The 11,882-nt window shown below is 69.4% G+C and overlaps 1 pseudogene; it reads right to left on the reverse strand.

Annotated features, from left to right (window-relative positions):
• The window catches only part of LOC140407147 (eukaryotic translation initiation factor 3 subunit C-like), a 53,985-nt pseudogene that overhangs the window by 34,707 nt on the left and 7,396 nt on the right, over positions 1-11,882 (reverse strand).

Genomic DNA, 11,882 nt, shown 5'->3' on the forward strand with positions numbered 1-11,882 from the left:
GGTTTATATATAGAATAACAGATACCCGGGAGTGAGTTACAGACTGGAATCTGATGGAGGGGTCCGGGGTGGTTTATATATAGAATAACAGATACCCGGGAGTGAGTTACAGACTGGAATCTAATGGAGGGGTCCGGGGTGGTTTATATACGGAATAACTGTGTTGTCTACCTGACCAGCATATCCCGGACTTTGGAAGCTCCTGGGAAGAGGTCCCAAACTTTGCCGTTCATTTTCTCATTGATGATGTAATTGTGACACGTTTTCCAATCTCCCATCTTCATCGCCTTGGAGGCGGCAACTACGTGTTCCCTCATACTCTCTGGCGGACCTGGGGAAAAGCAATTCGCGGCCACATGTGAGAGAATGTGACAGGGAGCGGCAGAGCGTGCAGAGCTGTGAGAGAGAGGCACGCTGAGCGAGAGAGAGGCACGCAGAGCGAGAGAGGGGCACGCAGAGCGAGAGAGGGGCACGCAGAGCGAGAGAGAGGCACGCAGAGCGAGAGAGAGGCACGCAGAGCGAGAGAGAGGCACGCAGAGCTAGAGAGGGGCACGCAGAGCGAGAGAGAGGCCCGCAGAGCGAGAGAGAGGCACGCAGAGCGAGAGAGAGGCACGCAGAGCGAGAGAGAGGCACGCAGAGCGAGAGAGAGGCACGCAGAGCGAGAGAGAGGCACGCAGAGCGAGAGAGAGGCACGCAGAGCGAGAGAGAGGCACGCAGAGCGAGAGAGAGGCACGCAGAGCGAGAGAGAGGCACGCAGAGCGAGAGAGAGGCACGCAGAGCGAGAGAGAGGCACGCAGAGCGAGAGAGAGGCACGCAGAGCGAGAGAGGGGCACGCAGAGCGAGAGAGGGGCACGCAGAGCGAGAGAGAGGCACGCAGAGCGAGAGAGGGGCACGCAGAGCGAGAGAGGGGCACGCAGAGCGAGAGAGAGGCACGCAGAGCGAGAGAGGGGCACGCAGAGCGAGAGAGGGGCACGCAGAGCGAGAGAGAGGCACGCAGAGCGAGAGAGAGGCACGCAGAGCGAGAGAGAGGCACGCAGAGCGAGAGAGGGGCACGCAGAGCCGAGAGAGAGACACGCAGAGCGAGAGAGAGAGACACGCAGAGCGAGAGAGAGACACTCAGAGCGAGAGAGAGGCACGCAGAGCGAGAGAGGGGCACGCAGAGCGAGAGAGAGGCACGCAGAGCGAGAGACACGCAGAGCGAGATAGAGAGACACGCAGAGCCGAGAGAGACACGGAGAGCGAGAGAGGGGCCCGCAGAGCCGAGAGAGAGACACGCAGAGCGAGAGAGAGAGACACGCAGAGCGAGAGAGAGACACACGCAGAGCGAGAGAGAGGCACGCAGAGCGAGAGAGGGGCACGCAGAGCGAGAGAGGGGCACGCAGAGCCGAGAGAGAGGCACGCAGAGCCGAGAGAGAGGCACGCAGAGCGAGAGAGAGGCACGCAGAGCGAGAGAGAGGCACGCAGAGCGAGAGAGAGGCACGCAGAGCGAGAGAGAGGCACGCAGAGCGAGAGAGGGGCATGCAGAGCGAGAGAGAGACACGCAGAGCGAGAGAGAGACACGCAGAGCGAGAGAGAGGCACGCAGAGCGAGAGAGAGGCACGCAGAGGCGAGAGAGAGACACGCAGAGCCGAGAGAGAGACACGCAGAGCGAGAGACACGCAGAGCGAGATAGAGAGACACGCAGAGCGAGAGAGAGGCACGCAGAGCGAGAGAGACAGACACGCAGAGCGAGAGAGACAGACACGCAGAGCGAGAGAGACAGACACGCAGAGCGCGAGAGAGACAGACACGCAGAGCGAGAGAGAGAGAGAGAGAGAGACACGCAGAGCGAGAGAGAGACACGCAGAGCGAGAGAGAGAGACACGCAGAGCGAGAGAGACACGCAGAGCGAGAGAGAGACACGCAGAGCGAGAGAGAGACACGCAGAGCGAGAGAGAGACACGCAGAGCGAGAGAGAGACACGCAGAGCGAGAGAGAGAGACACACAGAGCGAGAGAGAGAGAGACTCGCAGAGCGAGAGAGAGAGACACGCAGAGCGAGTGAGAGGCACGCAGAGCGAGAGAGACACGCAGAGCGAGAGGGGCAGACATGCAGAGCGAGAGAGAGAGAGAGACACGCAGAGCGAGAGAGACACGCAGAGCGAGAGAGACAGACACGCAGAGCGAGAGAGACAGACACGCAGAGCGAGAGAGACAGACACGCAGAGCGAGAGAGACAGACACGCAGAGCGAGAGAGACAGACACGCAGATCGAGAGAGAGACACGCAGAGCGCGAGAGAGACACGCAGAGCGCGAGAGAGACACGCAGAGCGAGACAGACACGTAGAGCGAGAGAGACACAGAGCGAGAGAGACACGCAGAGCGAGAGAGACACGCAGAGCGAGAGAGACACGCAGAGCGAGAGAGACACGCAGAGCGAGAGAGACACGCAGAGCGAAATACACGCAGAGCGAGACACACGCAGAGCGAGACACACGCAGAGCGAGACACACGCAGAGCGAGAGAGCGCCACGCAGAGAGAGAGAGCGCCACGCAGAGCGAGAGAGCGCCACGCAGAGCGCGAGAGCCACGCAGAGCGCGAGAGCCACGCAGAGCGCGAGAGCCACGCAGAGCGCGAGAGCCACGCAGAGCGCGAGAGCCACGCAGAGCGCGAGAGCCACGCAGAGCGCGAGAGAGGGACGCAGAGCGAGAGAGAGGGACGCAGAGCGAGAGAGGGACGCAGAGCGAGAGAGGGACGCAGAGCGAGAGAGAGACAGACGCAGAGCGAGAGAGACGCAGAGCGCGAGAGAGAGACACGCAGAGCTAGAGACACGCAGAGCGCGAGAGAGAGACACGCAGAGCAAGAGAGACAGACACGCAGAGCTAGAGACACGCAGAGCGCGAGAGAGAGACACGCAGAGCGCGAGAGAGAGACACGCAGAGCTAGAGGGAGACGCAGAGCGAGAGAGACAGACACGCAGAGCAAGAGAGACAGACACGCAGAGCGAGAGAGGGACACGCAGAGCGAGAGAGACAGACACGCAGAGCGAGAGAGAGACGCAGAGCTAGAGAGAGACGCAGAGCTAGAGAGAGAGACGCAGAGCGAGAGAGAGACGCAGAGCGAGAGAGAGACGCAGAGCGAGAGAGAGAAACACGCAGGTGAGTGTCAGAGAGACACAGAGCGAGAGACAGAGCGTGTCAGAGAGAGACACAGACAGAGAAAGAGAGAGAGAGACAGAGAGAGAGTCAGAGAGAGACAGAGAGAGAGAGAGACAGAGAGAGTCAGAGCGAGAGAGAGAGACAGAGAGAGAGAGCGAGACAGAGAGAGCGAGACAGAGAGAGAGAGAGAGAGACAGAGAGAGAGTCAGAGAGAGACAGAGAGAGAGAGAGACAGAGAGAGTCAGAGCGAGAGAGAGAGACAGAGAGAGAGAGCGAGACAGAGAGAGCGAGACAGAGAGAGCGAGACAGAGAGAGCGAGACAGAGAAAGAGCGAGACAGAGAAAGAGCGAGACAGAGAAAGAGCGAGACAGAGAAAGAGCGAGAGAGGGACAGAGAGAGGGACAGAGAGAGGGACAGAGAGAGGGACAGAGAGAGGGACAGAGAGAGGGACAGAGAGAGGGAGAGAGAGACAGAGAGAGACAGAGAGAGTGACAGAGAGAGAAAGACAGAGAGAGACAGAGAGAGAGCGAGGCAGAGAGAGCGAGGCAGAGACAGAGAGAGAGACAGAGAGAGCGAGACAGAGAGAGCGAGACAGAGAGAGCGAGACAGAGAAAGAGCGAGACAGAGAAAGAGCGAGACAGAGAAAGAGCGAGACAGAGAAAGAGCGAGAGAGGGACAGAGAGAGGGACAGAGAGAGGGACAGAGAGAGGGACAGAGAGAGGGACAGAGAGAGAGACAGAGAGAGAGAGACAGAGAGAGGGACAGAGAAAGACAGAGAGAGACAGAGAGAGAGCGAGGCAGAGAGAGCGAGGCAGAGACAGAGAGAGAGACAGAGACAGAGACAGAGAGACAGAGAGAGTGACAGAGAGAGTGACAGAGAGAGACAGAGAGAGAGAGAGGGGGACAGAGAGAGAGACAGGGAGAGAGAGACAGAGAGAGACAGAGAGAGAGAGAGACAGAGAGAGAGAGAGAGACAGAGAGAGAGAGACAGAGAGAGAGAGACAGAGAGAGGGACAGAGAGAGACAGAGAGAGGGACAGAGAGAGAGAGACAGAGAGAGGGACAGAGAGGGACAGAGAGAGGGACAGAGAGAGGGAGACAGAGAGAGAGAGAGACAGAGAGTGACAGAGAGAGAAAGACAGAGAGAGAGACAGAGAGAGAGCGAGACAGAGAGAGAGCGAGACAGAGAGAGAGCGAGACAGAGAGAGAGAGACAGAGAGAGTGACAGAGAGAGACAGAGAGAGAGAGACAGAGAGAGACAGAGAGAGACAGAGAGAGACAGAGAGAGAGACAGAGAGAGAGACAGAGAGAGAGAGAGACAGAGAGAGAGAGAGACAGAGAGAGACAGAGAGAGAGAGACAGAGAGAGAGAGACAGAGAGAGAGAGAGACAGAGAGAGAGAGACAGAGAGAGAGGGACAGAGAGGGACAGAGAGAGGGACAGAGAGACAGAGAGAGAGACAGAGAGAGAGAGCGAGACAGAGAGAGGGACAGAGAGAGAGGGACAGATAGAGACAGAGAGAGAGAGAGAAGAGAGAGAGAGACAGAGACAGAGAGAGAGAGACAGAGAGAGAGAGACAGAGAGAGACAGAGAGAGGGACAGAGAGAGGGACAGAGAGAGGGACAGAGAGAGGGACAGAGACAGAGACAGAGAGAGGGACAGAGAGAGACACACACACACACATGGTGGGGGGGTTGTGGGTGAATTAGTTGCGGGTGACCAGCGCTGTCCTTACCCAGAAGGGGCTGCCTCTCGCCCACACGGAGCTGGTGATGGAATTGTTTGCTGATCATTCTGCGGCGGGCGTCAAATTCGTGTCCCGCCATATACGGGATCTCCAGCAGCATGGCTGACACCAGGTAGACACACTCCAGCAGCTCCAGGTTAATGTGCATGTGGAAGGGGATCTGTCTCCTCTTCTCGACCTTCTCCTGCTCCTGGTTCCGTTCCTGCATGTTGCGCATCAGCAGCCCCTGGCCGAGCAGCTCCTTGGCCCGGCCACTGGACTGGATGTCCAGCAGTGCATTGTGGGCATCCTTGATCATCCCCTGACGGAAGGCGCAGATCCCCAACTGCACCATGGTGCGATTGTACAGAATCTGGAGGCAGGAACACAGGGGCAGGGTCAGAGGGTCGGGGTCCAGCCGCAAGGGCCAGGGGTCCCGCGCGCCTGGGGTCACAGGGTCAGGAGTCCCGCGCACCCGGGGTCAGAGTTCCCGCCGCAAGGGCCAGGGGTCCCACGCGCCGAGGGTCAGGGGTCCCACGCACCCAGGGTCAGAGGGTCAGGGGTCCCGCGCGCCCGGGGTCAGAGGGTCAGGGGTCCCGCGCGCCCGGGGTCAGAGGTCCCGCGCGCCCGGGGTCAGAGGGCCAGGGGTCCCGCGCGCCGGGGGTCAGAGGGCCAGGAGTCCCGCGCGCCCGGGGTCAGAGGGTCAGGAGTCCCGCGCGCCCGGGGTCAGAGGGTCAGGGGTCCCGCGCGCCCGGGGTCAGAGGGCCAGGGGTCCCGCGCGCCCGGGGTCAGAGGGTCAGGGGTCCCGCGCGCCCGGGGTCAGAGGGTCAGGGGTCCCGCGCGCCCGGGGTCAGAGGGTCAGGGGTCCCACGCGCCCAGGGTCAGGGGTCCTGCGCACCCGGGGTCAGAGGGTCAGGGGTCCCGCGCGCCCGGGGTCAGAGGGTCGGGGTCCCGCCGCAAGGGCCAGGCGTCCCGCGCACCCGGGGTCCCACGCGCCGAGGGTCAGGGGTCCCACGCGCCCAGGGTCAGGGGTCCTGCGCACCCGTGGTCAGAGGGTCAGGGGTCCCATGCGCCCGGGGTCAGAGGGTAGGGGGTCACGCGCGCCCGGGGTCAGAGGGTCAGGGGTCCCACGCTCCCGGGGTCAGAGGGTCAGGGGTCCGCGCGCCCGGGGTCAGAGGGTCAGGGGTCCCACGCACCCGGGGTCAGAGGGTCAGGGGTCCCGCGCGCCCGGGGTCAGAGGGTCAGGGGTCCCGCGCGCCCGGGGTCAGAGGGTCAGGGGTCCCGCGCGCCCGGGGTCAGAGGGTCAGGGGTCCCACGCGCCCGGGGTCAGAGCGTCAGGGGTCCCACGCGCCCGGGGTCAGAGGGTCGGAGGTCCCGCGCGCCCGGGGTCAGAGGTCCCGCACACCTGGGATCAGAGGGTCAGGGGTCCCGCGCGCCCGGGGTCAGAGGGTCAGGGGTCCCACGCGCCCGGGGTCAGAGGGTCAGGGGTCCCGCGCATCCGGGGTCAGAGGGTCAGGGATCCCGCGCGCCCGGGGTCAGAGGGTCAGGGGTCCCACGCGCCCGGAGTCAGAGGGTCAGGGGTCCCGCGCACCCGGGGTCAGAGGGTCAGGGGTCCCACGCGCCCGGGGTCAGAGCGTCAGGGGTCCCACGCGCCCGGGGTCAGAGGGTCGGAGGTCCCGCGCGCCCGGGGTCAGAGGGTCGGAGGTCCCGCGCGCCCGGGGTCAGAGGGTCAGGGGTCCCGCGCGCCCGGGGTCAGAGGGTCAGGGGTCCCGCGCGCCCGGGGTCAGAGGGTCAGGGGTCCCGCGCGCCCGGGGTCAGAGGGTCAGGGGTCCCGCGCGCCCGGGGTCAGAGGGTCAGGGGTCCCGCGCGACCGGGGTCAGAGGGTCAGGGGTCCCGCGCGCCCGGGGTCAGAGGGTCAGGGGTCCCGCGCGCCCGGGGTCAGAGGGTCAGGGGTCCCGCGCGCCCGGGGTCAGAGGGTCAGGGGTCCCGCGCGCCCGGGGTCAGAGGGTCAGGGGTCCCGCGCGCCCGGGTTCAGAGGGTCAGGGGTCCCGCGCGCCCGGGGTCAGAGGGCCAGGAGTCCCGCGCGCCCGGGGTCAGAGGGTCGGGGTCCCGCCGCAAGGGCCAGGGGTCCCGCGCACCCGGGGTCAGAGATCCCCCCGCAAGGGCCAGGGGTCCCGCGCGCCCGGGGTCAGAGGGTCAGGGGTCCCGCGCGCCCGGGGTCAGAGGGTCAGGGGTCCCATGCGCCCGGGGTCAGAGGGTCAGGCGTCCCGCGCACCCGGGGTCAGAGGGTCGGGGTCCCGCCGCAAGGGACAGGCGTCCCGCGCACCCGGGGTCCCACGCGCCGAGGGTCAGGGGTCCCACGCGCCCAGGGTCAGGGGTCCTGCGCACACGGGGTCAGAGGGTCAGGGGTCCCATGCGCCCGGGGTCAGAGCGTAGGGGGGTCCCGCGCGCCCGGGGTCAGAGGGTCAGGGGTCCCACGCTCCCGGGGTCAGAGGGTCAGGGGTCTCGCGCGCCCAGGGTCAGAGGGTCAGGGGTCCCACGCACCCGGGGTCAGAGGGTCAGGGGTCCCGCGCGCCCGGGGTCAGAGGGTCAGGGGTCCCGCGCGCCCGGGGTCAGAGGGTCAGGGGTCCCGCGCGCCCGGGGTCAGAGGGTCAGGGGTCCCGCGCTCCCGGGGTCAGAGGGTCAGGGGTCCCGCGCGCCCGGGGTCAGGGTTCCTGCGCACCCGGGGTCAGAGGGTCAGGGGTCCCATGCGCCCGGGGTCAGAGGGTCAGGCGTCCCGCGCACCCGTGGTCAGAGGGTCAGGGGTCCCGCGCGCCCGGGGTCAGAGGGTCGGGGTCCCCCCGCAAGGGCCAGGCGTCCTGCGCACCCGGGGTCAGAGGGTCAGGGGTCCCACGCGCCCGGGGTCAGAGGGTCAGAGGTCCCGCGCACCCGGGGTCAGAGGGTCAGGGGTCCCGCGCACCCGGGGTCAGAGGGTCAGGGGTCCCGCGCACCCGGGGTCAGAGGGTCAGGGGTCCCGCGCGCCCGGGGTCAGAGGGTCAGGGGTCCCGCGCGCCCGGGGTCAGAGGGTCAGGGGTCCCGCGCGCCCGGGGTCAGAGGGTCAGGGGTCCCGCGCGCCCGGGGTCAGAGGGTCAGGGGTCCCGCGCGCCCGGGGTCAGAGGGTCAGGGGTCCCGCGCGCCCGGGGTCAGAGGGTCAGGGGTCCCGCGCGCCAGGGGTCAGAGGGTCAGGGGTCCCGCGCGCCAGGGGTCAGGGGTCCCGCGCGCCCGGGGTCAGAGAGTCGGAGGTCCCGCGCGCCCGGGGTCAGAGGGTCAGGGGTCCCGCGCGCCCGGGGTCAGAGGGTCAGGGGTCCCACGCGCCCGGGGTCAGAGGGTCGGGGGTCCCGCGCGCCCGGGGTCAGAGGGTCGGGGGTCCCGCGCGCCCGGGGTCAGAGGGTCAGGGGTCCCCGCGCGCCCGGGGTCAGAGGGTCACGGGTCCCACGCGCCCGGGTTCAGAGGGTCAGGGGTCCCGCGCGCCAGGGGTCAGAGGTCCCACAAGCCTAGGGTCAGATGGTCAGGGGTCCAGCGCGCCGAGGGTCAGGGCTCCCGCGCGCTGAGGGTGAGGGGTCCCGCGCGCCCGGGGTCAGAGGGTCGGGGTCCCGCCGCAAGGGCCAGGCGTCCCGCGCACCCGGGGTCCCACGCGCCGAGGGTCAGGGGTCTTGCGCACCCGGGGTCAGAGGGTCAGGGGTCCCATGCGCCCGGGGTCAGAGGGTCAGGGTTCCCGCGCGCCCGGGGTCAGAGGGTCAGGGTTCCCGCGCGCCCGGGGTCAGAGGGTCGGGGTCCCGCCGCAAGGGCCAGGCGTCCCGCGCACCCGGGGTCCCACGCGCCGAGGGTCAGGGGTCTTGCGCACCCGGGGTCAGAGGGTCAGGGGTCCCATGCGCCCGGGGTCAGAGGGTCAGGGTTCCCGCGCGCCCGGGGTCAGAGGGTCGGAGGTCCCGCGCGCCCGGGGTCAGAGGGTCAGGGGTCCCGCGCACCCGGGGTCAGAGGGTCAGGGGTCCCGCGCGCCCGGGGTCAGAGGGTCAGGGGTCCCACGCGCCCGGGGTCAGAGGGTCAGGGGTCCCGCGCATCCGGGGTCAGAGAGTCAGGGGTCCCGCGCGCCCGGGGTCAGAGGGTCAGGGGTCCCACGCGCCCGGGGTCAGAGGGTCAGGGGTCCCGCGCACCCGGGGTCAGAGGGTCAGGGGTCCCACGCGCCCGGGGTCAGAGCGTCAGGGGTCCCGCGCACCCGGGGTCAGAGGGTCAGGGGTCCCGCGCGCCCGGGGTCAGAGGGTCAGGGGTCCCACGCGCCCGGGGTCAGAGGGTCAGGGGTCCCGCGCATCCGGGGTCAGAGAGTCAGGGGTCCCGCGCGCCCGGGGTCAGAGGGTCAGGGGTCCCACGCGCCCGGGGTCAGAGGGTCAGGGGTCCCGCGCACCCGGGGTCAGAGGGTCAGGGGTCCCACGCGCCCGGGGTCAGAGCGTCAGGGGTCCCACGCGCCCGGGGGTCAGAGCGTCAGGGGTCCCACGCGCCCGGGGTCAGAGCGTCAGGGGTCCCACGCGCCCGGAGTCAGAGGGTCGGAGGTCCCGCGCGCCCGGGGTCAGAGGTCCCGCGCGCCCGGGGTCAGAGGGTCAGGGGTCCCGCGCGCCCGGGGTCAGAGGGTCAGGGGTCCCGCGCGCCCGGGGTCCCGCCGCAAGGGCCAGGCGTCCTGCGCACCCGGGGTCAGAGGGTCAGGGGTCCCACGCGCCCGGGGTCAGAGGGTCAGAGGTCCCGCGCGCCCGGGGTCAGAGGGTCAGGGGTCCCGCGCACCCGGGGTCAGAGGGTCAGTGGTCCCGCGCGCCCGGGGTCAGAGGGTCAGGGGTCCCGCGCGCCCGGGGTCAGAGGGTCAGGGGTCCCGCGCATCCGGGGTCAGAGGGTCAGGGGTCCCGCGCGCCCGGGGTCAGAGTGTCAGGGGTCCCGCGCACCCGGGGTCAGAGGGTCAGGGGTCCCACGCGCCCGGGGTCAGAGCGTCATGGGTCCCACGCGCCCGGGGTCAGAGAGTCGGAGGTCCCGCGCGCCCGGGGTCAGAGGGTCAGGGGTCCCGCGCGCCCGGGGTCAGAGCGTCAGGGGTCCCACGCGCCCGGTGTCAGAGGGTCGGGGGTCCCGCGCGCCAGGGGTCAGAGGGTCGGGGGTCCCGCGCACCCGGGGTCAGAGGGTCAGGGGTCCCGCGCGCCCGGGGTCAGAGGGTCACGGGTCCCACGCGCCCGGGGTCAGAGGGTCAGGGGTCCCGCGCGCCCGGGGGTCAGAGGTCCCACAAGCCTAGGGTCAGATGGTCAGGGGTCCAGCGCGCCGAGGGTCAGGGCTCCCGCGCGCCGAGGGTCAGGGGTCCCGCGCGCCGAGGGTCAGGGGTCCCGCGCGCCGAGGGTCAGGGGTCCCGCGCGCCGAGGGTCAGGGGTCCCGCGCGCCGAGGGTCAGGGGTCCCGTGCGCCCGGGGTCAGAGGGTCAGGGGTCCCACGCGCCCAGGGTCAGGGTTCCTGCGCACCCCGGGGTCAGAGGGTCAGGGGTCCCATGCGCCCGGGGTCAGAGGGTCAGGCGTCCCGCGCACCCGGGGTCAGAGGGTCAGGGGTCCCGCGCGCCCGGGGTCAGAGGGTCGGGGTCCCCCCGCAAGGGCCAGGCGTCCTGCGCACCCGGGGTCAGAGGGTCAGGGGTCCCACGCGCCCGGGGTCAGAGGGTCAGAGGTCCCGCGCGCCCGGGGTCAGAGGGTCAGGGGTCCCGCGCACCCGGGGTCAGAGGGTCAGTGGTCCCGCGCGCCCGGGGTCAGAGGGTCAGGGGTCCCGTGCGCCCGGGGTCAGAGGGTCAGGGGTCCCGCGCGCCCGGGGTCAGAGGGTCAGGGGTCCCACGCGCTCGGGGTCAGAGTGTCAGGGGTCCCGCGCACCCGGGGTCAGAGGGTCAGGGGTCCCACGCGCCCGGTGTCAGAGCGTCAGGGGTCCCACGCGCCCGGGGTCAGAGCGTCAGGGGTCCCACGCGCCCGGGGTCAGAGAGTCGGAGGTCCCGCGCGCCCGGGGTCAGAGGGTCAGGGGTCCCGCGCGCCCGGGGTCAGAGGGTCGGAGGTCCCGCGCGCCCGGGGTCAGAGGGTCAGGGGTCCCGCGCACCCGGGGTCAGAGGGTCAGGGGTCCCGCGCGCCCGGGGTCAGAGGGTCAGGGGTCCCACGCGCCCGGGGTCAGAGGGTCAGGGGTCCCGCGCATCCGGGGTCAGAGAGTCAGGGGTCCCGCGCGCCCGGGGTCAGAGGGTCAGGGGTCCCACGCGCCCGGGGTCAGAGGGTCAGGGGTCCCGCGCACCCGGGGTCAGAGGGTCAGGGGTCCCACGCGCCCGGGGTCAGAGCGTCAGGGGTCCCACGCGCCCGGGGTCAGAGCGTCAGGGGTCCCACGCGCCCGGGGTCAGAGCGTCAGGGGTCCCACGCGCCCGGAGTCAGAGGGTCGGAGGTCCCGCGCGCCCGGGGTCAGAGGTCCCGCGCGCCCGGGGTCAGAGGGTCAGGGGTCCCGCGCGCCCGGGGTCAGAGGGTCAGGGGTCCCGCGCGCCCGGGGTCCCGCCGCAAGGGCCAGGCGTCCTGCGCACCCGGGGTCAGAGGGTCAGGGGTCCCACGCGCCCGGGGTCAGAGGGTCAGAGGTCCCGCGCGCCCGGGGTCAGAGGGTCAGGGGTCCCGCGCACCCGGGGTCAGAGGGTCAGTGGTCCCGCGCGCCCGGGGTCAGAGGGTCAGGGGTCCCGCGCGCCCGGGGTCAGAGGGTCAGGGGTCCCGCGCATCCGGGGTCAGAGGGTCAGGGGTCCCGCGCGCCCGGGGTCAGAGTGTCAGGGGTCCCGCGCACCCGGGGTCAGAGGGTCAGGGGTCCCACGCGCCCGGGGTCAGAGCGTCATGGGTCCCACGCGCCCGGGGTCAGAGAGTCGGAGGTCCCGCGCGCCCGGGGTCAGAGGGTCAGGGGTCCCGCGCGCCCGGGGTCAGAGCGTCAGGGGTCCCACGCGCCCGGTGTCAGAGGGTCGGGG

The sequence above is a fragment of the Scyliorhinus torazame genome, unplaced genomic scaffold (assembly GCF_047496885.1).
Source record: "Scyliorhinus torazame isolate Kashiwa2021f unplaced genomic scaffold, sScyTor2.1 scaffold_1201, whole genome shotgun sequence".
NCBI lineage: Eukaryota > Metazoa > Chordata > Chondrichthyes > Carcharhiniformes > Scyliorhinidae > Scyliorhinus > Scyliorhinus torazame.